This window comes from Microcaecilia unicolor, chromosome 6 (genome assembly GCF_901765095.1).
Source record: "Microcaecilia unicolor chromosome 6, aMicUni1.1, whole genome shotgun sequence".
Lineage (NCBI taxonomy): Eukaryota > Metazoa > Chordata > Amphibia > Gymnophiona > Siphonopidae > Microcaecilia > Microcaecilia unicolor.
Genome location: NC_044036.1, coordinates 254,303,252 through 254,327,270, shown reverse-complemented (window position 1 = coordinate 254,327,270; position 24,019 = coordinate 254,303,252). Strand labels below are relative to the sequence as shown.

The 24,019-nt window shown below is 41.7% G+C and overlaps 1 long non-coding RNA gene across 1 annotated transcript; it reads left to right on the top strand.

The window, feature by feature from the left end:
* Positions 1-1,791: 1,791 nt before the first annotated feature.
* LOC115472155 lies at positions 1,792-21,950 on the top strand. Its single transcript, XR_003942471.1, has 3 exons — positions 1,792-1,808; positions 9,590-9,593; positions 21,867-21,950. It is a non-coding gene; the product is annotated as an uncharacterized LOC115472155 (long non-coding RNA).
* The last annotated feature ends 2,069 nt before the right edge of the window (positions 21,951-24,019 follow it).

Genomic DNA, 24,019 nt, shown 5'->3' with positions numbered 1-24,019 from the left:
GTTGTGAAAATAAAAGGACCAAGTAAACCTGGCAAAATACTGCTTAACGCCGCTTTTTTTTCCCATTATCCGCGAAAGCTGGTCATCTGGTAGCCACGCCCATGTCCCGCCTTCACTATGCCGCCGACACACCCACTTGAAGTTTCACCGGCGAGGCGACGGGAAAGCGGCGATGCTGTCAAAAAAGGGGATTTCGATTATACCGATTTGGCCGCTTTTGAGAGATCGCCGGCCATCTCCCGATTTATGTCAGAAGATGGCCAGTGATCACTTTCGAAAATAAGCCTGCTAATCAACTGTCTCTGAGGCAATTGTTCTTACAGTTTTATATCTGCTCTTGTTAACGTAACAACTTATCAATATCTTTTATATGTAATTGCATTTCACAATATTTTTTCTTTTTGTTTCAAAAAAATTATAATAAAATTCTCATGGAAAAAAAATACTGTGGCCAGCATTTAAAAATATTGTCCTGTTGGGGGCAGAGCCTGCAGGAATGGCTGTCTGAAATCATTGCTCTCTCTCTACCTGCAATGGATCTATACTAACAGCACCTTGATTTTCTGCATTTTCTAGTACCTTTAGAGTAGGGTCATTTATGGAAGATTGATGTTTAAATAACATGATTAAATGAATTGTGTCCCAATTTTGAAGGCTCTTGGTGCTTTTTTCATTATTTGGACCTTTAGAGTGGGTTACACAGTACCATATTTGCTGATAAGCAAACTAAAATCAAAACTGCCTTTGGAGCTCAATTTGGTGGGAAGCAGCCAAAACAAGATCTCCTAACCCCGCTAAAGATGGCATCAATGTGGGAGATGCAGGAGCTTTTCAACCCAATAATGGCTGAACTAGGACCCATTAAATCCATGATATAGGATAGCTACCACAGTATCACTGCTCTATAACAGGAGATGATGAACATGGCAGCACAACTTACTGCAAGAGCTAAATGAACTTCTCTGGTAGAAGCTTGGGTCTCCATGCTCAAGGCTGACATGCAGCAATGGCTGGCAGACCATGAAAGCCTTGTGGAAGTTCATAAGGAGCTGATGGATGCTAATTACCGAAGCTGCCGAAATAATATCAGGATTATAGAGGTTATTAAGGAGTTCTTTCTGAAATAGTTACAGATTTCCTCTAAATATTCCTTTGAAGTAAAGAAGGCTCATCAGATTCTGATGCATTGTTCTTGTACAGGGCCATTAAAGGCTGAGATGTTAACACATTCTCCATGCCTGTTCAGTCTTTGGCAACTGTACTGCAACTACCTATAGAGTGCCAGTGGAGACTCATATAAGTGATAAGAGAACTAGACAGAGATCATTCACTTCAAGCAGGCTGCTCAGAGAGAGATTGGTGTCAATGACGTTCATTCACTACAGAACTGAGTGGGATTTGACCTGATGACCTATAGGTAAGAGGCTCTGTAAGGAGCACATTTACTATGCCACGTAGGTGCCTTGCACCCAATGTGTGTCAATTTTGAATTACTGTCCGGCTACCACGTGGCCTTTGCGGTAATTTCATTTTTGATATGCGTCCGCTAGGAGCACCAGAAAATATTTTTATTTTCTGGTGCGCAGGCAGTAATTGGGCAGTAATCGTCATTCCACGACATAGACCATTACCGCCCAGTTACTGTGTGAGACCTTACCTCCAGGTCAGTGGCTGGTGGTAAGGTCCTAGACCCAAAATGGAAGCACGGCAATTTTCATTTTGCCATGCGTCCATTTTCGTCAAAAAATTTAAAAAGGCATTTTTTACAGGTGCACTGAAAAATGATTCTGCGTGCACCTAAAACACACGTCTACACTACCGCAGGCCATTTTTCAGCAAGCCTTTGTAAAAGGGCCCCTAAATCTGTGCCAGTTTATGAAAGGGTCCTTTTACTAAAGTGCATTAAGCAGTCAACATGTGAATCAGGCCCAGATGCACTAAACTTAACGAGCCAATAACAAGCCATTAACGAGCAAGTAGTAAACCGTAGCATGCACCAAACGCCATTTTCTGATCACGGTAGCAGCTAACGAAAATGGAATGCAAATCATTATAATGAGCTGCACTACCGTTGCAAGGCTATTATAATGAGATGCACTAATGTTTACAGATTCCCCTTACCGTGGAAACCCTAATGTGAGGTCTGCACCTCTCGTTAGGCTGGGGCTGCTGTGAGAAAGCCCCCCCAAAACCCCAAGAGCTGTGTGTCTCAAGTGTCCCTGACAAGCACTGCTTTCTTTTTTCCCTTCTGACGCCGCCCCCCCTGCCTGAGGTCGCCGTCGCCGCTCCCCCTCCCCCTCCCCCCTGCATTGAAATGAGAGCTTTCCGCAGTCCCTGAGGTCGCCGCACCCCCATGGCCCCGGCCCCGCCGACCCCACTGAGGTTGTCGCTGCCGCTCCCCCTCCCCCTCCATCTGCCACCGAGCCCTCACAGCGCCTCTCACCTCCGTGTGAAGGCACTGCACCAGCTGCAGCAGGCAACAACAGCTGATCGCCTCTCTTCGGACTTCCCTCCTTTACTCCCTGGCCCGCCCTCATCAGGGAGGAAAGGAGGGAAGTCCGAAGAGAGGCAAACAGCTGTTGCCTGCTGCAGCCGGTGCAGCGCCTTCACACAGAGGTGAGAGGTGCTGTGAGGGCCCAGTGGCAGACGGAGGGGGGGGGGGGGTGGAGGGGGGGAGTGGCGGCGGTGACGACCTAAGGGGGGGGTGGCGGGTACGGAGGATGGTGGGGAAGCTGTCATTTCAATGCGGGGGGGGGGGGGGGGGGGCCAAGGACGTCCATAAAGGACGTCCATAGGAACAGTCCTTTTTTTTTTGTTTGTTTGTTTTTATGTCCTGAGCAGCTAGCATAACGCTTGGCTGCTCTGCACATGCTCTACCGGCCGATTCTCTGACTGTTTTACGAGGGATTAGAGAATGCAAATGAGCTGCAACGAGCAGCTCATTTGCATTCCCTTTCCTTGATGCATTGCCGTTCCCTACCGATTCGTTATGGAATCGGTAAGGGAAGGGCTCTTTACGTGGGGTTAGTGCATCTGCCCCTCAGTAAGGAACATTTCAGTAACTGCAGAACATATGCTGGGCATGCCCCCAGCAATTGTTGCGCAGCCTTTCCACCTACCGCATGTTAATCTTTGCTGTTAAAGTGCAGTAAATACAAAAATGTACTGCACTTTATTAAGAGGGCAGGTCATCTAGTTCCCTTCCATGCATGGCTGAAATGTCAGTATGGTATCCACTGTCAGGTACCCATGGTGCAAGCTGTGATGAACTTCAGTGAGTTAGTGCGGAATCAGCTTTAATAATCTGTTAGCTGAAAGCTCAGTGCCAACTATGATTAAGAAATCAACGTCTTACTTGTGCTGTAACTGAAATAACCTTTTCCTTGACAGCGCCTTTCAGAAATTTTTGGAGAGGGAAAATATGATTAAAAGATCTGACTGTGAAGTAGTCTGTAATAGAAGCCTGGGTGGATTTTGCTTTATTTAATGAGCTACCCTGTTATTTTTTAGATTATACATTTAAAACAGCACAATTCCAGCAAGACCACATGGAGTATCATTACATAGAGCTCAAACAGTTCAGCCTGGAAAAAGTAAAGGCAGGATTAAAGAGCTTCATCTATCTATCCTGCTGTAAGAAAGATGTAAAATAGATTAGTCTTTATGAGAATACACTCCGCCCAGATATTCTAAAAGGTTTAACTGGGCAGGGGAGGTTCTTATCTAGTTAAACCCTGCAGAGCAACCTGGCACATGATATTCAGTGGCACTTCATTTAAGAATTTATATACTGCTTAGACCTAAGCAGTTAACACTTTCATTTTACAGGTACTGAGTCTGATCCTAGTGGGCTCATAGTCTAAGTAGTACATTGTACTATAGTTGTACCTGGGGCAATGGAGGGTTAAGTGACTTGTCCAGGGTCACATGGAGCTGCAGAGGGAATTAAACCTGGCTCCCCAGGATCTTAACCCACTGCTGACCATCAAGTAGCAGTGGACGTTGAACCCAGTACTCCAGGTCTGCAGCCCGCTACACTAACCATTAGGCCACTACTCTCTGCTTAACCAATTAGTACTACTGAATATCACTGCTAACCAGCCATCTCCTAACCAGCTAGGTTAGGTGTGGGCCTCTATTATTATACTGTATGCAGAAACCCCCTGGATTCCCCAATAAATAACTGCCTCTAATACAGAGATGTTGGCAAATGGCATATATAATTATATATAAAGAAGGGAGCTTATTAATCAATAACTTCAAAAGTTGTTCTACTTCAATCACATATTATCAAGATAACATTCAGTAAAGGTTTGCATAGGCTTCTTTTTTATATATATATATATGGGGTCATCAAACGCCGCAATGAAGATACAGGAGACTACCTTGACACAGGTGATAGCGAAACGTAGATCTATGTCGGTGGAATAGTGTCTCCAGTATAATTAATACTATCTGGAAAACTAAGTACTCTAATGAAAGATTATTTCAATATTGAGAATAAGAAATGAAATTAAGCAGTTGAAGTGAATTTAATTTTGTTTATAAAAAAATATGAGGATCTATGAGGATTGTGGTGGTGTCCCTTGAGATCTGCATGGCTCAGTCGTCTAATACAGGGATGACATTTGGTATGTTCCATGTTCTAAAGTTATGTTTTTTGGTGAGCATGGTAATGGAGAGATTCAAAATGGGAATACAATTACATTGTTAGCAGAGCTTACAAAATGAGAGATACTCAGTTCCAATATGAAGGTTTAGCAGTCTATGGTTTTATGATATTATATTATATTATATTATATTATATTTATTTATTTATTTATTTATTTTATTTGTGGTACCAGAATTGCTTTATTTATATATTTTGTGTTTTTATATTTTTTGTATTTATACATTTTTTACTTTTTTATGTTCTTTGTTGTTTCTTTTGCCATTGCTCACACTGCGGTTCTAACGTCTCCATGGTTAGTTTTGTCTCTCATTTTTTCTCCACCACAAGCAGCTTGCACAAGAGTAATTCACATGATGAAAAGTGTTGGTGAGCAAGTCCAGACTTGTGCACTTTAGCTTAGGTCTGCACCTCTTCTGGGGAACTTACCTGACTGGCATTAAAAGAAAGGCAGTCACAGGCCTTTGTCATGGTCACTCATCAAACTTCAGTTTCCCCACTCATGAAATCCGGGGAAGAAATAAATAACTCTGCTTTACAATGTCTCCTTTCTCAGAAGAAGTCACATTTGGCCTGTGCTCCTAGATTTCTCTTTAGAACAGGAAACAAAGGGATACAGTCATTTGTCTGTAGTAAGACAGGCACATTATGGAACAATATAGCAGTAGTTATTTCTCTTCTAAATCCCAAATATATTTTAAAACAGTACTTTCAAATCAAACAGATCAGACTTGACAGTTTCTAACCTTATGGGAAATCAAGGGCAGCAATTTCATTCTCCTATTTGAGGTCACCTAATGAAAAATTCATCTTGACATAAATAGCTCAGACAATTTTCTTTTGGTGTCTGTTTACTGAAAAGAATGAAATTCAGTTAAAATATTGTAGAAGGGATATTAGGGGCCTTTTTACTACCAGGTTACCTTGCGGCAACCTGAAACTACCTCTGGCTCAACGCGGGTGACGGCTGTAGTTCCACCCCAGCGCCCGCCATTTCCAGCGCTTGTGGAGATATTTGAAAAATATTTCTGAAGTGGGTTAACCGGTGATAATCGAGCAGTGTCATGTGCTGCCACTATACTACCTGGTTAGTGCGGGAGCACTTACCACCAGCTCGATGGGTTTCGGTAAGCACTCCTCCCTGAAATGGCTGTGTGGAAAGAGCAAACTTACCACATGACCATTTCTTTGTTTAGCCTTTTTACCCATGGTGGTAATAGGGGCCCTGGAGCATGGCAAATATGGCCAACGCTGCTAGCGCAGGACCTCTCTTTCCACAGCATAGTAAAATGGCCCAGTGGAGGGGCATAATCAAATGGGGCGCCCAAGTTTTTCTGGGAGCGTCCTCGCAGGACGGCTCCATAAAGTGGCGGGGAAACCTGTATTATCGAAACAAGATAGGCGTCCATCTTTTGTTTCAATAATACAGTCGGGGATGCCCAAATCTCAACATTTAGGTCGACCTTAGAGATGGTTGAGCTGGTTTTCGGCGATAATGGAAACCGAGGACACCCATCTCAAAAATGACCAAATCCAACTCATTTGGCCGTGGGAGGAGCCAACATTCATAGTGCACTGTTCCCCCTGACATGCCAGGACACCAACCAGGCACCCTAGGGGGCACTGCAGTGGACTAACGGATGCACTAACTGAACGGAAAAAGCCCTTCCCTTACCAATCCCTTAGCGATTCGGAAAAGAACGGGCATGCATAAAGAAAATCACATGCAAATGAGCTGCTTGCTGTTAGCTCATTTGCACACAATTTCCTTTCTAAGGAGAGGAAGCCAGTGCAGAGCAGCTAAGCGTTATGCGTGGTTGCTCTGCGCTTGCCAAAGACAACTTCATACAAGCAGACAAGCTGCGTGTATAATAGCCGTCTACAACCTTAAATAAATTGTTGTCTACAACCTTTAAAAAAAAACACAAATCCAGGTGAAAACATCTGAGTGCTGGTCAGGGACATCTTTTTTTTTTTTTGAGTATGGTTGAAGGAAGTCCAAGTGTTAGATGCCTTCGGTATGCCTCCGTCCCTGCGATGGGCAGTTGAGAATGTCCAAAATGTGGATGTTTCTGTGAGAAGGATGTCCATGCCTTTGCTATGCCTCTGACACCCCCTTTATTTATTTATTTGGATTTTGAATCACAAGTAGCAGAAGTGGGATTTGAATCAGCCACCTCTGGATTATAAGACAAGTGCTCTAACCACTAGGCCACTCCTCCACTCAGCCACTCCACTCCCTTGAAATTTGGCCATCCCTGCAGGGGGTGGGGGCAGTTCAGGACATACAAAATGTTTGAACGAAGGATGTCCATGCCTTCGCTATGCCTCAGCTGACACACACACACCTCCCCCCCCCCCCCCCCCCCAGAGACCTGCATACTGCTGCGATGGACCTGAGTATGATATTTGAGGCTGGCAAAAAAAGTTGAGGCTTGGTCGTAAGAAAAAATGGACCAAGTAAAGTCAGCCAAGTGCTCGTCAGGGACACCCTTATTTTTTCTATTATCGCTCAAGGTCGCCCATCTGTTAGGCACGCCCCAGTCCCGCCTTCGCTATGCCTCCGACATGCCCCCCCCCCGGGAACTTTGGTTGTCCCCGTGACGGGAAGCAGTTGGGGATGCCTAAAATTTACTTTCGATTTTGATGATTTGGTCGACCCTGAGAGAAGGACGCCCATCTCCCGATTTGTGTCGAAAGATGGGCGCTCTTCTCTTTCGAAAATAAGCCTGTAAGTGGGTTTCCAGTTTTTAAACATGTATAAAACAGGAAACTGAACTTCTCAACTGAGCAAAATTTGACAAAAATTGTTCTGTTTGGCATTAACATCTGCAGCACAGCAAATGCATGCATCACATGATGCCATCGAGCCAATTTCACCTACTGGTCACAGTTATAACATGTTTCTACTGTGAGTGTTGTAGAATTAAATGCCTTCAAAACATAGGCGATATCATAATTGTAGATGGACGTTATGTGAAAAGTGTTCATATATTAGGGAAAAGTTTGTTCAGGGGATTCCATGTCCTATCTTTAGTGTGAACAAATGAAAGCCTGGAAATAGTTGTGGGAAAACAACTATTGTGTTCTCATGAAAATAACCTGAAATTAAAGGGTCACTTAGAAAGATGCAACTTAACTGTTCCATGTTATACTATTGATTTCCATGTTGTGCTTTTCCTTGTAAATCTTCAGAAACCCAGATAGCCTCCATCTCTTAAAAATTATACGTAGAATAAAATCAGCTGTGCAACCATAAAGGTTAAGCACCAATACAACCTGGAACACCACAGACGTCAGCTGTATAGGCTTCTGAAAGGTTTGGTCAAAGCAACTCAGACATGACTAGCAACACATCTCCTTGCATTGAAGCAGTTAAGTCTCTAATTCTGTATATGGATGGGTCAGCATTAGGTGTGGACAAGGAATATTTTAATTTAATTTTCATATTTTTGTTTCACTTCTGCTTCTACTAAAATGATTTTGCACATGATAAAAATCAAAAGAAAGAAAACATTTCATTTGTTTTTATGTTATTTCAAATTGGGAATGACACCAAATGAAACAAACAACAATATATCACTGTTCTTTTCAAATGAAAGCATGTCCTAGTCATTTCACTATTCAAATTCCCATACATGGACCAATCTGGAAACATCCTGACAAAGAAATTGATATTGCTTCTCAAGTTTTGAGTCACCCTGCAACTCTACCAAATGCATCATGATCCCAACCAATAGCACCTTTTGCCTAGAGTCTAACATGTTAGTTGAATCTCCTGGGTTTTATGTTTTGCTAGGATTTAACTTTCCAAGCCTGAAAGACATTTAGGAAAAGTGTGAAGACATTTAAATTTGCAAGCAAAGATTAATTTAGGACATGGTTGCAATGGTTGGCCTTGTTGAAGCTGTCTAGTTATTATAACATTTTCTTTTTTGTTCTATTTTTCAGTCTATAATATCTGTTTTTTCTCATGTAAACCATTGTGAATGATGTAAATTAGTAAGATGGTATATAAAAATGTATAAATAAATAAATATTTCATTTGTCTGAATGCTCTCCTTCCACACCTCCTTAAACAATATTGACAGATTGCTGGGACCCCTCAAAGCACAGGGTTGGGCTGTCCTTAGAGAATATTGCTCAGCCCTCTAATGTTTTGACATTTTCATAGCAGAGATTGACAGTGTTTCTTTGCAAAGTAGGATAAGCACTAGACTGAGACCACCACATGAATTACATCTGTTACATAAGCAGAATGTCTTGTCTGGTTTTCAAAATGTCTACAGTGAGATGAATGGCATATCACCTCTGTCATCTAATATCTTTGCCAGATTTACTATTTTCATATAAACACAAAATAGGAAAAATCCCTTTAGCACATCTGGCTCATTGCCCAGAAATTCTAGCCTGGTACTTTTGCTTTATGTATGGTGTCATTTAGGAAGAATAAGATGGAAATATATTAACCATGAAAATTGGAATGATGATAAGACATTTGATTTGTTGAAGTTGCTGAAATAGGAAAGCTCTGACACTAAACAGCAGTGATATGAAACTGTTCTGTGGTTAGGTGCTTCTAGTAAGGAGCTTTGTAAAAAGCCACAAGTTGATGAGGTAGATTCACCATGCACTGTCTTCCTTGCATGCCAATCTATCTCAATCATATTCAGTGTGAATATCCTGAAAACCAGACAGTGCATGGTGAATCTATCTCATATATATTTATAGTGGATATGTTGAAAACCAGACTGACCAAGGGGGTATCTAGGACTGCTTCGAACAGTTCTATCAAGCGTGGCAGACAGTGGTGTGCTTCTTCAGAGCTTGGCCCTGTTCTTTCAGCTACTGTTCACTGTACAGTGAATAACAGTTCACACAAATAAATATTAATCAACAATTAGGAGCCATTTTACTAAGCCACGTAAGCATCTACTTATGCCCAACGCACATCAATTTTGAGTTACCACTCGGCTACAATATGACCCTTGTGGTAATTTCATTTTTGACGCATGTCCGCTACGCACACTGAAAAATAATATTAATTTTCTGGTGCATGGCAGAAACCAGGCAGTAATCATCATCCTACACATGTAGATGTTACCGCATGGTTAACGTATGAGACCTTACCGCTAAGTCAATGGCTGGTGGTAAGGTCTCAGATCCAAAATGGATGTGCACCAGTTTTTATTTTGCCGTACATCCATTTTTGGCAAAAATGTTAAAAAGGCTTTTTTCACAGGCCTGCTGAAAAATGGATCTGCATGTGCCCAAAACACGCCTATGCTAGCGCAGACCATTTTTCAACGCACCTTAGTGAAAGGACCCCTTGATCTTTTTGGATTCCATTATGAGTTATATAGGCTAATGTATTTCCCCACCATATACCTGTGAGGGAAATATTGCTACATTTGGTCCAATGAAGGTTCAAGGTTCAATTTATTTGCTATACTGTCAGTCGAATAATAACAACTAAGCAGTTAACAGAGTTCATTAAAAAAAAAAAAGGGAATGGGGTAATACATGAAGTAACATCTATTGGAAGCACTCTTCAAAAAGGACATAAAAATGCAATTCATGAGGATTGATAATCAGGGTATGGGGAGAACAAGATGGAGACCAGATATTTGGCTTGTGTTCCAGAGACCCCATGCTGCAGTAGGTGGAATGAGGTCATGTTCACATAGACTGACCTTGTGGAAAAGCCAGGGAGAAAAATTTGATTTAAGTAAGGACTTAAACTTATCAAAAGCATATTAGAACCAAATGTGCTTTTGATTCCAAGAGTTTATTCTATGTCAGAAAAGACAGAATATCTGTTGATGTCAAAGTAAACCTGCTGATGAGAGTATATGGTCAAGTGTTTTTTGAGGAAAGTAAGGAATAAGAAGATTTAATAAGAAGCTTAGGGAATCAGAAGATAATACCTGATATCTAGTCTCTTAAAGTGGATACTAATGGATACATTAAGCCAGTGTTGTTTTTTATAGTAAGGAGAAATGTGATCAAATTTCCTGAGTCCAAATAGCAACCTAATGGCTGTATTCTGTATCATTTTTAATTTGAGTGTTCTATAGGCCTTGATATAATTAATTGCAGTAATCCAAAATAGAGTGTATAGAACATATTTCCTTAAACAAAATTGCCAGAAACTACTGGAGAGATTTGGGTATAGTAAGTGAGTGCTTTATAAAAAGTTATTCCACAGATCTTTATAGAGTCCCTCAGGGGGAGCAGGATGCCCTTTATACAAGGAGCAGGATAAGTATAGTGTGAGGCACATAAGGGAAAAATGATTACTTCAGATTTGGATGAGTTTAGTTTAGAAAATTTTCTGAAAACCAATTAGCTATTAAGTCAGGTGTGGTGAAGACAATGACTATTTATGAGGGAGAATGAGAGGCAAGAGGAAAGAGAATCTGGATGTCATCACCATCACCATAGATATTAAAATGTAAGATGCCCTACCCATTTCCCATTATCTAATTCCCTGCCTCCCTTCCTTCTTTCCTTTTACAATCCTTCTCTAAGGTGCCCTTTAATGAAGTGGTGGTAAGCCTCTCGCTGAAAGGGAAGTACCGCCAGGCTACCGCAGCAGCCCGGCAGTAGTTCCCTCCCCCAGCATGTTTTCTGGTGCTGCAAAACAATTCCCATTTTTTTAGTGTCGGTATGTACCCGGTGGTAATTGAGCAGTGCTGCGCGTTGCCTGGTTACTGCTGGGTTAGCGTGGGAGCCCTTACCACCATCTCAATGTGTGTCAGTAAGTGCTCTCCACCAAAATAGTTGCATGGCAAGTGCTTCACTTGCCACACAGCCATTTCTTGGAAAAAACCAAAGACCTGTCTTTTACCCGCTTCGGTAAAAGGGGGCCTTGGCACACATCAAAAACATATAAGCCCCCTTTTGCCACAGCTTTGTAAAAGGACCCCTGAGTTTGAATAACATTGATATGAGTGATATGCTGTTTCCTATCCTAACAACAATTGTAGTTCCTTTCTTTTTTTAAAATGTGATTTTATATTGTAAACTGCCTAGATCTGATAGTTAGCCCAGGCAGTATAGCAAGTTTTAATGAACTATAAGGATGAGAAGGGCAAGAAAGCATTGAAAATAACAGGTCCCAGGATAAAGCATTGAGGAACACCAGAGATAATTGTTTGTGGAATGGATAAGTTAACATGCCATTGGACTATAAAGGATCAGTTAGTTACATGGGACTCAAACTAGGAGAGGGCAATGTCTGAGATGTGAAGATCGCTGACTAAAACAAAGGCCACAGTGAGATCTAAGGACACCAAAATCTCTTCTCTACCATCATTTGTAATCATTCTAATTAAATTGGTGACACCAAGGAAAGCAGTCTGGCACAGGTGAAGTGCATTTGTATTTTCAAGATAATTTACTAGTTGACCTCCAACAAATATCTCAATGATCTTGAAAATAAATGGGAGGTTTGAGATTAGCCAATAATTGGTGACTGCTGAAGAGTCAGCCTTGGTACCTTTAAGATGAGGTCTTATTACTTCTTGCTTCCAAGAGTCAGGAAAAATGTCTGATGATAGGTTAGCTGATACTACTGAGTGAATGTAAGGTAGAAGATCTTTAAGGAAGTGTTCAAGAAGATGGGTGGGTAATGGATCCATGTAGGAATATGAAGGGTTTAGAGAGGAAATGGCCTTAGTAGGGTGAGAGGGACTATGAGAGGGTCTGTTGAGGTGTTATATAGAGCAAGAGTAGTTAGGAACAAAGGCCAGTGCTGCACAGACTTCTACGGTCTGTGTCCCACAAATAGCAGAAAACAGGTGTAGCTTCAGCAACTCCAATATTTGGGAACAAAAGCCAATGCCAGAAGGTCTGTGTCCTTCAAATGGTAAAAGACAGATGCAGTTCAAGACTGCGTATTGTATATCACTTTGTTATCATATTCTATGAGTGAAGGTGTTGTGCATCTCAAGGGGGAGGCGAAGACATCTTAACATTGAAATTAGCAAGTTAAATACTATTAGCAATGCTTTTGGTTTTAATATATTGTTCCAAGACAGCATTGTATTTAACTGTCTATATGTTGTTGGCATGGTGGCAAATTGCCAAGCAGTACCTTCACAGAGCGACGGGTACTGCTCTGGCCATCTTGTTGGGCACACTGGATGGACCATGCAGGTCTTTATCTGCTGTCATTTACTGTGTTACTGTGCATTAGATTCATAGTATATTCTGTTATACAGTGGGGGAAATAAGTATTTGATCCCTTGCTGATTTTGTAAGTTTGCCCACTGACAAAGACATGAGCAGCCCATAATTGAAGGGTAGGTTATTGGTAACAGTGAGAGATAGCACATCACAAATTAAATCCGGAAAATCACATTGTGGAAAGTATATGAATTTATTTGCATTCTGCAGAGGGAAATAAGTATTTAATCCCTCTGGCAAACAAGACCTAATACTTGGTGGCAAAACCCTTGTTGGCAAGCACAGCGGTCAGACGTCTTCTGTAGTTGATGATGAGGTTTGCACACATGTCAGGAGGAATTTTGGTCCACTCCTCTTTGCAGATCATCTCTAAATCATTAAGAGTTCTGGGCTGTCGCTTGGCAACTCGCAGCTTCAGCTCCCTCCATAAGTTTTCAATGGGATTAAGGTCTGGTGACTGGCTAGGCCACTCCATGACCCTAATGTGCTTCTTCCTGAGCCACTCCTTTGTTGCCTTGGCTGTATGTTTTGGGTCATTGTCGTGCTGGAAGACCCAGCCACGACCCATTTTTAAGGCCCTGGCGGAGGGAAGGAGGTTGTCACTCAGAATTGTACGGTACATGGCCCCATCCATTCTCCCATTGATGCGGTGAAGTAGTCCTGTGCCCTTAGCAGAGAAACACCCCCAAAACATAACATTTCCACCTCCATGCTTGACAGTGGGGACGGTGTTCTTTGGGTCATAGGCAGCATTTCTCTTCCTCCAAACACGGCGAGTTGAGTTCATGCCAAAGAGCTCAATTTTTGTCTCATCTGACCACAGCACCTTCTCCCAATCACTCTCGGCATCATCCAGGTGTTCACTGGCAAACTTCAGACGGGCCGTCACATGTGCCTTCCGGAGCAGGGGGACCTTGCGGGCACTGCAGGATTGCAATCCGTTATGTCGTAATGTGTTACCAATGGTTTTCGTGGTGACAGTGGTCCCAGCTGCCTTGAGATCATTGACAAGTTCCCCCCTTGTAGTTGTAGGCTGATTTCTAACCTTCCTCATGATCAAGGATACCCCACGAGGTGAGATTTTGCGTGGAGCCCCAGATCTTTGTCGATTGACAGTCATTTTGTACTTCTTCCATTTTCTTACTATGGCACCAACAGTTGTCTCCTTCTCGCCCAGCGTCTTACTGATGGTTTTGTAGCCCATTCCAGCCTTGTGCAGGTGTATGATCTTGTCCCTGACATCCTTAGACAGCTCCTTGCTCTTGGCCATTTTGTAGAGGTTAGAGTCTGACTGATTCACTGAGTCTGTGGACAGGTGTCTTTCATACAGGTGACCATTGCCGACAGCTGTCTGTCATGCAGGTAACGAGTTGATTTGGAGCATCTACCTGGTCTGTAGGGGCCAGATCTCTTACTGGTTGGTGGGGGATCAAATACTTATTTCCCTCTGCAGAATGCAAATAAATTCATATACTTTCCACAATGTGATTTTCCGGATTTAATTTGTGATGTGCTATCTCTCACTGTTACCAATAACCTACCCTTCAATTATGGGCTGCTCATGTCTTTGTCAGTGGGCAAACTTACAAAATCAGCAAGGGATCAAATACTTATTTCCCCCACTGTATGTGATATTTGAAAGGTTAAAGATCCATTCCCTGTTTAACTCTTCTACCCCTTTCATTCTTCTATAAACTCTTGTCTGAGTTATCTCTTTTTCAGTTGTCTCTTCTCTATGTCCTTAATAACCAGACTTTGAGGTACACATGTAGTGGGTTTAACTGTCTCACTGAGAGCTGACTCGCATAGGTTATGGATTTTAAAATGGGGGAAAACATGGGTTGTTGCAAATGTTGAAAACTCAAAGGATCAGGGGAAAACAACTGGTGGAGCAAAAAAAAAAAAAACCTAGCAAAAATTCCATGGGGACTTGTCTATTCTGCAGTATTAACCAACCACCCAAGCAATCAGATCTGAAATGTTTTCCTAGGAGTACATCATACAAGAGGAAATCATACTACTCATAGCATGGCAAAAAAAAAAAAACAGAAAGGTAGATGTTTTTTTTCTTGGTTTTCCATGATGATCAAAGAAAATATATAGGATTCATTTTTTTTAAACATTTGACTATTATTTAAGGAATAATATCAATACAAAGTTGGGCTTGCTTTTTGTGTGGAAAAGTACATTTGTACTTTCCTTCCCTGCTCCAACCCCACATTAGGAATGCTTAAATGTCTCTATGTACTGTATTTGATATACCGCAAATTATAATAATATCTATGTGGTTTACAATACATAGTTCAAAAAGAGGAATTAATATAAAACAGACACAATAAAAAGACAAAGGGGACAACCCTTCTCCAACTCTGCCTTAAAATTGCTTCCTCAAGAAAATAAGGGGTCCTTTTACTGAGGTGCACTGAAAAATGGTTTGCGGTAGTGTAGGCGTGAGTTTTGGGCATGCGTCAATCCATTTTTCAGCGTACCTGTAAAAAAGGCCTTTTCTTAAAATTTTTGCCGAAAATGGATGTGCAGCAAAGTCAAAATTGTCACGCATCCATTTTGGGTCTTAAACCTTACTGCCAGCCATTGACCTAGAGGTAAAGTCTCATGCAGTAACCGGGCGGTAATGACCTACGTGCGTCAAATTCCACTTGGCGCGCGCCCGATATGCACGTATGAAAATAATTTTTGGCCACCTGTATCAGACGTGAGCCAAAAATGAAATTACCGCAAGAGCCACACGGTAGCCAGGCAGTAACTCCATTTTGCCGTGCGTTGGGCAAACATGCACAATTTTACCTGTGTTCAGGGTGGGCAATAATTAGGAAGTCCCATTTCAAAAGATAAAACAGTGCTACGTAAAATACTTTTCTACCAGTGCACCGATGGAGCTTACATATATGTGAACTTTTAGGAAGCAGACTTTCAAACTCATATATCAAAGCTGTGTAAAATCTGAAGTTTCATCAAATTAGTTTTTGAATTTTTGGTTAACAGGCATTGATTAACCAAACCCTGAAACAGACAATTCTATAAAATTTCCATTACATCTCCACAGATTATTTGGATTTTGTTAATCCATAGAGTCCCATTCAGTGGGAGCTCAGTGAAGGACTTTTACTGTCTGCTCTAATAATACTGTGATATTCAACATTGATTTATAAACTCAGTATTTGAGGAATTAAATACTACAGATTATAAATTACTATGTTTTGTGTATGTGAATGTTTGGTGTTCAGTCTTGATTTAAAGGAACCCCTATCTCTCTAGGAAGTTATAGTTCAAAGGTCTTATTTGGTTAAACTAAGCACTATGGGGGTCTTTTATAAAGCCGCACTAGCATTGTTAGCTCACGGTAAAAATCAGCTGGCAGTAAACAATGAGATGCCCATTATATACCTATGGGCATCTTAGCGTTTACTGCCAGCTGATTTTTACCGCGAGCTAAAAACACTAGCATGGCTTTATTAAAAGACCCCTTATATACATAATAGTTACCTTTATTCAGGCCTTGGAAAAGCAGTTAACCCATCCTAAACATTTTAGACTAACATCCACAATGCCAGAGCTCTGTGGTTTCCTGCTTTTGATTAAGCCTTAGATTTTGAGTTTATTAAGACTCTGGAGTCAACACTGCACAAGTACGCATTAACTTTTGGCCAAGAAAATCTGAGTTGGAGACAGGAAATTAGATTTTACCTATAATCACTGACCAAAAATAATATTAGACAAGGAATGAAGTCTCATCGATACTTCATAAATCATCGATTGGTCAGATCATAATAATCCATTCTTCATAATTTGCTTATGTTATATAGGGTGTGAATATATTCCTACACTTTTCCATATATTTCATTTTCCTGATTTCAGCTTAGTGTAATATTCAAAATGTCCTCAGAATTTAGGTCCACACTACTTAAGAAAAATGCTTAAACATTTTCCAAGAGAGCGAAGGTGGTGAACTCACAACAAGCAATATATCAAGGTGTCAATCAATTCTATTTTCAGTTGCGGTTAGAAGTGTACGTTGCGGTGTGTGTTTGATATTGTCCTAATACCATCTGACGATACACTTATATAAGACTGCATTTCTTTTGCGAGGTGCCTTTTTGAGCGATACAGAGTTGGTTAAACTCAGACTTCTGATGTAGGCCTAGTGGCCAAAACATGATTTGTGTCGAGTCTCCTATGCCAATTAACAAAAAGTTGATTGACACCTTAATATATTGTTTGTTGTGAGTTCATCACCTTCGCTGTGTTTGATATCTTCCGAGTTGCGCAAATACTTGTTCTTCTTGTTCCCTGTTTGTAAGCATTTTCCAAAACACATTCTCCATTCTTTGTGGGATGCATTGATACACACTAGGGGTGGGCATTCAGAGACCCTTTTATGTGTCAATTTCCACATTTAGAAGCTTCTAAAGTGGCCTATCCTAGAGAATTATCAGTCCTCCACAATATCTACTTCTGCATGCAAGTGTTCTGTTTGTGCAATGAAATTTTTAAATGATGTCAGTTCTTTCTGTTAGGAACAATGTAAGGGCCTTTTCTGTGGCAAAACTCGTCTTTTAAGTTCTTAGCTTGACAGTTGGAAGCAGTGTATGAATGTTAACATAGGCTCCAACTTTTAAAAATGAATGAGTGTGCTAAACCAAATACATATTATCCCTTCCTCAATACTGGGGAAGTCAAGAACCATTGTCTTCCAAGAGCTGGCACCTGTGAGAACATAAGAATAAAAGAGAAGCCATACTGTGTCAGACCAATGATCCATCTAGCCCAGTATCCTGCTTTCCAAACAGTGGCCAAGCCAGGTCACAAGTACCTGGCAGAAACCCAAATTGTGGCAATGTTCTGTACTACAAATCCCAGGACAAGCAGTTGCTTCCCATGTTTGTCTCAATAGCAGACTATGGACTTTCCCTCCAGGAATTTGTACAAACCTTTTTAAAACCCAGATACGCTAACAGCTGTTACCACATCCTCCGGCAAAGAGTTCCAGAGCTTAACTATTTGTTGAGTGAAAAAATATTTCCTCCTATTTGTTTTAAAAGTATTTCCATGTAACTTCCTCGAGTGTCCCCTTGTCTTTGTACTTTTGGAACGCGTAAAAAAATCAATTTACTTCCACTCATTCTACAGCACTCAGGATTTTGTAGACCTCAATCATATCTCCCCTCATCCATCTCTTTTCCAAACCTCTTTAGCCTTTCCTCATACAATGAGTTTCATCCCCTTTATCATTTTGGTCGCTCTTCTTTGAACCTTTTCTAATTCAGCTATATCTTTTTTGAGATATGGCGACCAGAACTGAAAGCAATACTCAAGGCAGACACACCATGGAGCGATACAAAAGCATTATAGTATTTTCAGTCTTATTCACCATCCCTTTCCTAATAATTCCTAGCATCCTGTTTGCTTTTTTGACCACCGCTACACACTGAGCAGATTTCAGCGTATTATCTACAACAACACCTAGATCTTTTTCTTGAGTGCTGACCCCCAAGGTGGACCCTAGAATCAGGTAACTATGATTCGGATTATTCTTTCCAATGTGCATCACCTTGCATTTGCCCACATACAATTTCATCTGCCATTTGGATGCCCAGTCTTCCAATTTTGTAAGGTCTTCCTGCAATATTTCACAGTCTGCACGTGTTTTAACAACGTTGAATAGTTTTGTATCATTTGCAAATTTAATCACTTCACTCATTGTTCCAATTTCCATATCATTTAAAAAATATATTAAATAGCACTGGTCCCAGTGTAGATCCATGGGGCACTCCACTCTTCACCCTCCCCGTTTAGAGAAATGACCATTCAACCATACCCTCTGTTTTCTGTCCAATAACCAATTCCTAATCTACACCAGAACCTTGCCTCCCATCCCATGGCTCTTTAATTTTCTCAGGAGTGTGGGCATTAATGAAGACCATATTGTAATTAAGCTGTTTCTAGATGAGTCCCTACTACATTATGAGGACACCAGCTATCTGGTCAATATTCATCTAGCAATGATCAGCATTTCTTTAAACACTGACTGCTGCTGGCTAATTTAGACCATGATTTTAAGTGTCAGGCCATAACTTGGCATGGTACTTGAATATCTGGGTCTTTGGCAGTGCCCAGACGTTATGCTGGTATGGATGATTTTCAGTACCATACCCACATAGCTAAGTGAGCAAAGTAAGGACTACATTTTGTATGGTCATAATGCCCAGTTAGCTATGCACATACCAGTATTGAATACTGCTGGTGTCCTAAAAACTCCAGGATCTTTCCTGACTCTGCTCCCAGGCCACCCTCACACTATCTGATGAATGCTACAGTGGTCACACCGGGTTTTCAGCAGCACTGTGCAGTTCAATGCTGCTGAAAATACAGCGATGACCTGCTCCTCTCTTGCCTGGTTAAACTATTCTATCAATCCTTGCTATATGTTCAGCAATGGAGCACAATGTGGTTTGGTTAAAATAGACAAGAAAAATAATTTTAAAGCATACAACTGTGTTGTTGCTTATGATAGTCATGGAGGGGTATTTTTGAAAGGATGAAGGGACGTCCAAGTCAGAATGTCCCAAATGGATGTCCATCTCACACGATACATCCATGTACTTGAAGAGTTCAGCAAGAACATCCATTTTCACAAACTGAAACATACAAATTTTGAATGGGGAAAAACAAGGGATGTGGACATCTGTATAGCTTTACCAACCAAAGGGGCTCAATCATTTAATAGTTGCTATTCATCTTATGTGAGGAGGAAAAAAGCCTCTGTATTCCCGTTTCAGTACATACTTGTGTCTGTTAAACTGGGATGGAATCTTCATAGGCTAAAAAAACCTCCTCGTAACTTTAATCAACATTTGTATAGCACCATTCTTAGAAAATGGCTACTCCGATATCCATGCAGAAAAGAGGGTCACCCTAGTGATTAGTGCAGTAGACTCTAAACCAAGGGGCCCAATTTCAAATTCCAGTAACTCTTTGTTTTTGTAATTGTGAGCCCTCTAGGAACAGAAAAATACTACTACTACTACTTAACATTTCTACTACTTAACATTTCTAAAGCGCTACTAGGGTTACGCAGCGCTGTACAATTTAACATAGAGGGACAGTCCCTGCTCAAAGAGCTTACAATCTAAAAGACAAGTGAACGATCAGTCCGATAGGGGCAGTCAAATTGGGGCCGTCTGGATTTGCTGAACGGTAGGAGTTAGGTGCCGAATGCAGCATTGAAGAGGTGGGCTTTAAGCAAAGACTTGAAGATGGGCCGGGAGGGGGCTTGGCGTATGGGCTCAGGAAGGTTGTTCCAGGCATAGGGTGAGGCAAGGCAGAATGAGCAGAGCCTGGAGTTGGCGGTGGTGGAGAAGGGTACTGAGAGGAGGGATTTGTCCTGTGAACGGAGGTTACGGGCGGGAACGTAAGGGGAGATGAGGGTAGAAAGGTAGTGAGGGGCAGCAGACTGAGTGCATTTGTAGGTAAGAAGGAGAAGCTTGAATTGAATGCGGTATCTGATTGGAAGCCAGTGAAGTGACCTGAGGAGAGGGGTGATATGAGTATATCGGTTCTGGCAGAATATAAGACGTGCAGCAGAGTTCTGAACAGATTGAAGGGGGGATAGATGGCTAAGTGGGAGGCCGGTGAGGAGTAAGTTGCAGTAGTCAAGGCGAGAGGTAATGAGAGCGTGGACGAGAGTTCGGGTGGTGTGTTCAGAGAGGAAAGGGCGAATTTTGCTGATGTTAAAGAGGAAGAAGCGACAGATCTTGGCTATCTGCTGGATATGCGCAGAGAAGGATGTACCTGAATGTACATCACTTCAATAACCATCAAGCTTGCAGGTGCCAGATATTTAAGTACAGTAGGTATTTTTCTGTTTCTGGAAGGCTCACAATTAAAAAAAAAGAGTCAAAGTGGGATGTGAACCTGGGTCCTTTATTTTACAGCCCACTGCACTAACTACTAGGATAGGCTTCAGACCTAACCCCTGCTTTTTAAAGAACGCTTATAATACCTAAAGTTGTCATATATAGCCTGGTATGTCCTTCCAGTTTCACTTTCAGGGGAGAGTGAAGGGGACAGCAACCACTAAGGGATTAAGAAGTGGTTAACTCCCTGCGTCCCACTAAGTCAGCAGCGATATCCCAATCCTCATATTTTATATGTCACAAAGCCTATTGGTCTCCTGCTCGTATGGCAAGAATCACTAAGAGTGTCAACTTTAGCTGTTGGTCTTGCCAGGAGAGGGATGGCTCATTAGCGCATATGGTCTTCTACTGTAAGAATGTCAGAGCTTACTGGCAACTTATTTGGACAAGAATGTGTCTTATTTTTCACCTGCCAGAGACTACTGCGCTTTTTTATGAGGTTGTGATCTTACGAGCCTCTTGTCCTAATATCCTCCTTCTGGAGTCCGATAAAAAGTTGTTCAAAATACTGTTAGCTGTTGCTCTGCATTTAATTGTCTCCAATTGGAAAAATAATGTGTACCTCAATTATAATGAATGGTGGAGTTACGTTTGTGTGATTAGGAAATATGAAACCATTTTGGCCCATAGGCGTCGATGAATTAAGTCTGTTTTGAAGACCTGGGCTCATTTAGATCACTTTTGTAAGGAGCCGCATAGCACCACTTGATTTTGTGTATCCATACTGTGTGTTTCCGGGTATTGCCATGGCTCTTTGATCTTCCTTTGTGTTTATTTGCGGGGGGGGGGGGGGGGGGGGGGGGGGGTTGTTTGCTTTTGTGTTTATTTTTGAGTTTACCTTTGTATTATAGGTATGAAAAAGCCTTTAATAAACATATTTTAAAAAAAAATAAGTTGTTATGCCTTAATCCCTTCAGTGTACAGCTGCTCAATCAGAGCACCTTTCTGTAACCTGGATGTTCCAAGTACCAAGTATAAATAAGGGTGTCCTTCTTTTTAGACATGGACATTTCTTCCTCTTTGGTAATCACTGTTGGACATCCAGATTTCAGACCCTCCCTAGTCTTGCTCAGAACATGCCCCCTTGCTATTTGGACATACTGCAGTGTTGGATGTCCCTATTCTGCCTTTGTAAAATCAGTATTTGGATATTTCAAACACATGGATGTCCATTTTGGCTTTTTGAGATGTCTATATGCTTCAAAAATGAGCGCCAATATGGTTTAAACCATTCCACCTTGTTAAGTCATGGAAAATAGTCTCACTTACTTCATGTAGCTTATCAAGAAATATGAAAGATTAAATCAAGTCAGTCCTAATTAGACTTCAACTGAAAGCAACATTTTTTAACATCTATTAGAGTGGTGATGGCAAGTAAATAGCAGCAAATGTTTAGGGATAAATAGTCATGGTTATCGGTGATTTAACCAGCCAGAAACAGCTCCCAGCCAGTTAAATCACTTTTTCAGGGCTAACTGGTCATATTCAGCAGCATTTAATTGGATAGTGCCACTGACAATGTCCAGTTAGCTCCCAATGCAAAACCGGCTATTTTGGGAGAAAGGGGCTGATTCAGCACTTGGCCAGTTAAATGCTAATATTTTACACTTAACTGGCCAAGTAGGGTTACCATATGTCTGGTTTTACCCAGACATATCCTCTTTTTGAGGACACTGCGGAGCATCCGGGCGTGTTTTGCCAGCCTGCCAGTTTGTCTGGGTTTGGGGACGAACGGGCAGACTTGCGGACAGACGGGCAGGTGGACCTCAGGGTGTCCATCCTCCCCTCCCCTCCTTTACCTTATTATCATGCCCTGGTGGTCTGGTGGCCTCTTCGGGGCAGGAAACAATCTCCTTTTTCCTGACCAGTGGGCTGCTGATTTGTTTTGCTCCCAGCGCCGCTTCAAATTAGCTGCAGGGAGTTCAAGCAGGGGCCTCGCGAGACTTCTGCAGAAGTCTTGCAAAGTCACTGCCTGAACTCTTAGCATCCATTTTGAAGCGGTGCTGGGAACAAGACAAATCAGCACTTTGAAGTGGTGCCAGAGGCAAGACAGGTCATCAGCCACGTTGGGCTCTTTCCTGGCCCAAAGAGACCACTAGGGCATGATAATAAGGTACAGGAGGGGAGGGGAGGGGTAGTGAATGGAGTCATATGGGTGGAGGGAGGCTGGAAAATTGGGGCGGGGATATACATGTGGAGAGATAGGGAATCTGGCTTTCTTGGGGTGCAGGGTGGGGGTATGGCAGGCAGGGCAGGGTGTGACAGGGAACAGGGTGGGGGTGATATTTTATGTCCTCCTTTTTCCTTAGGTCAAATAGAGTAACTCTATGGCCAAGGTAACTGTATAAATATGACTGCATAAAATTCAGTTCTATCTCTATGTGGTTCGCCATAGCCATTTAAGTGCTGAATATCACAGTGGCAATGTTTTTGCGGACACCATATACCCAGAAATTCAATGCCGGTGCTCTGATAAGGCCAGACATTGAATTTACAGAGATAACGCCAGCGGTAGTCGGCAAAACACTGATCACCACCAGCTGAATATCAGGCCCACAGTTTTCTTATAGACAGAGTTACCACAGTGAGAAAGAAGTATAACTTATTCTGCTTTATTAACACTGATAGTGCTCTCAGATAAATCATATTTGCAAGGAAAGATAGAGCAAGTTGAGTCTTGGCATACCATGTCAGCTCAAGAAGGGAGGGAAGGTGGCCTGAACTACAGCAGCAGGTTCAACTGGTCAACCAGAGGGATTGAATACACATCTTTGAGAAGGTATCATTTCATTCTCTGACCAGGCCAGAGTCAACTGAACCACCCAAGTAGTCCAGCTGAGTAAGGTGAAGGGTAGCAGAAACAGCTGAAGGCTTAATGAGAAACAGACAAAAACCAAAAAGAACCCACAACGGTGGCATCTACATTAGTATTATTATTGATACTGTCATTCTAATAGATGTGTTTCATTTTTGCTGAATGAAAATGTACTTTTCAGTAATTTTTTTTCTACTTTCTTATATTCCGTTAGAAAGGTTTTCATATATTCCACATATAATTTTGGACTGGGAAACAGAAACATAGCTTTCATAAGAGTGATAATAGGGAGGAGAAGGGAAATTACAGGATGGTTAACCCATCTTCAGTGGTGGGTAAATTAATGGAAACTCTGCTAACGGAAAGGATACTAAAGTACCTTGAATCAAGCAGAATGCAGAATTCAGAGCA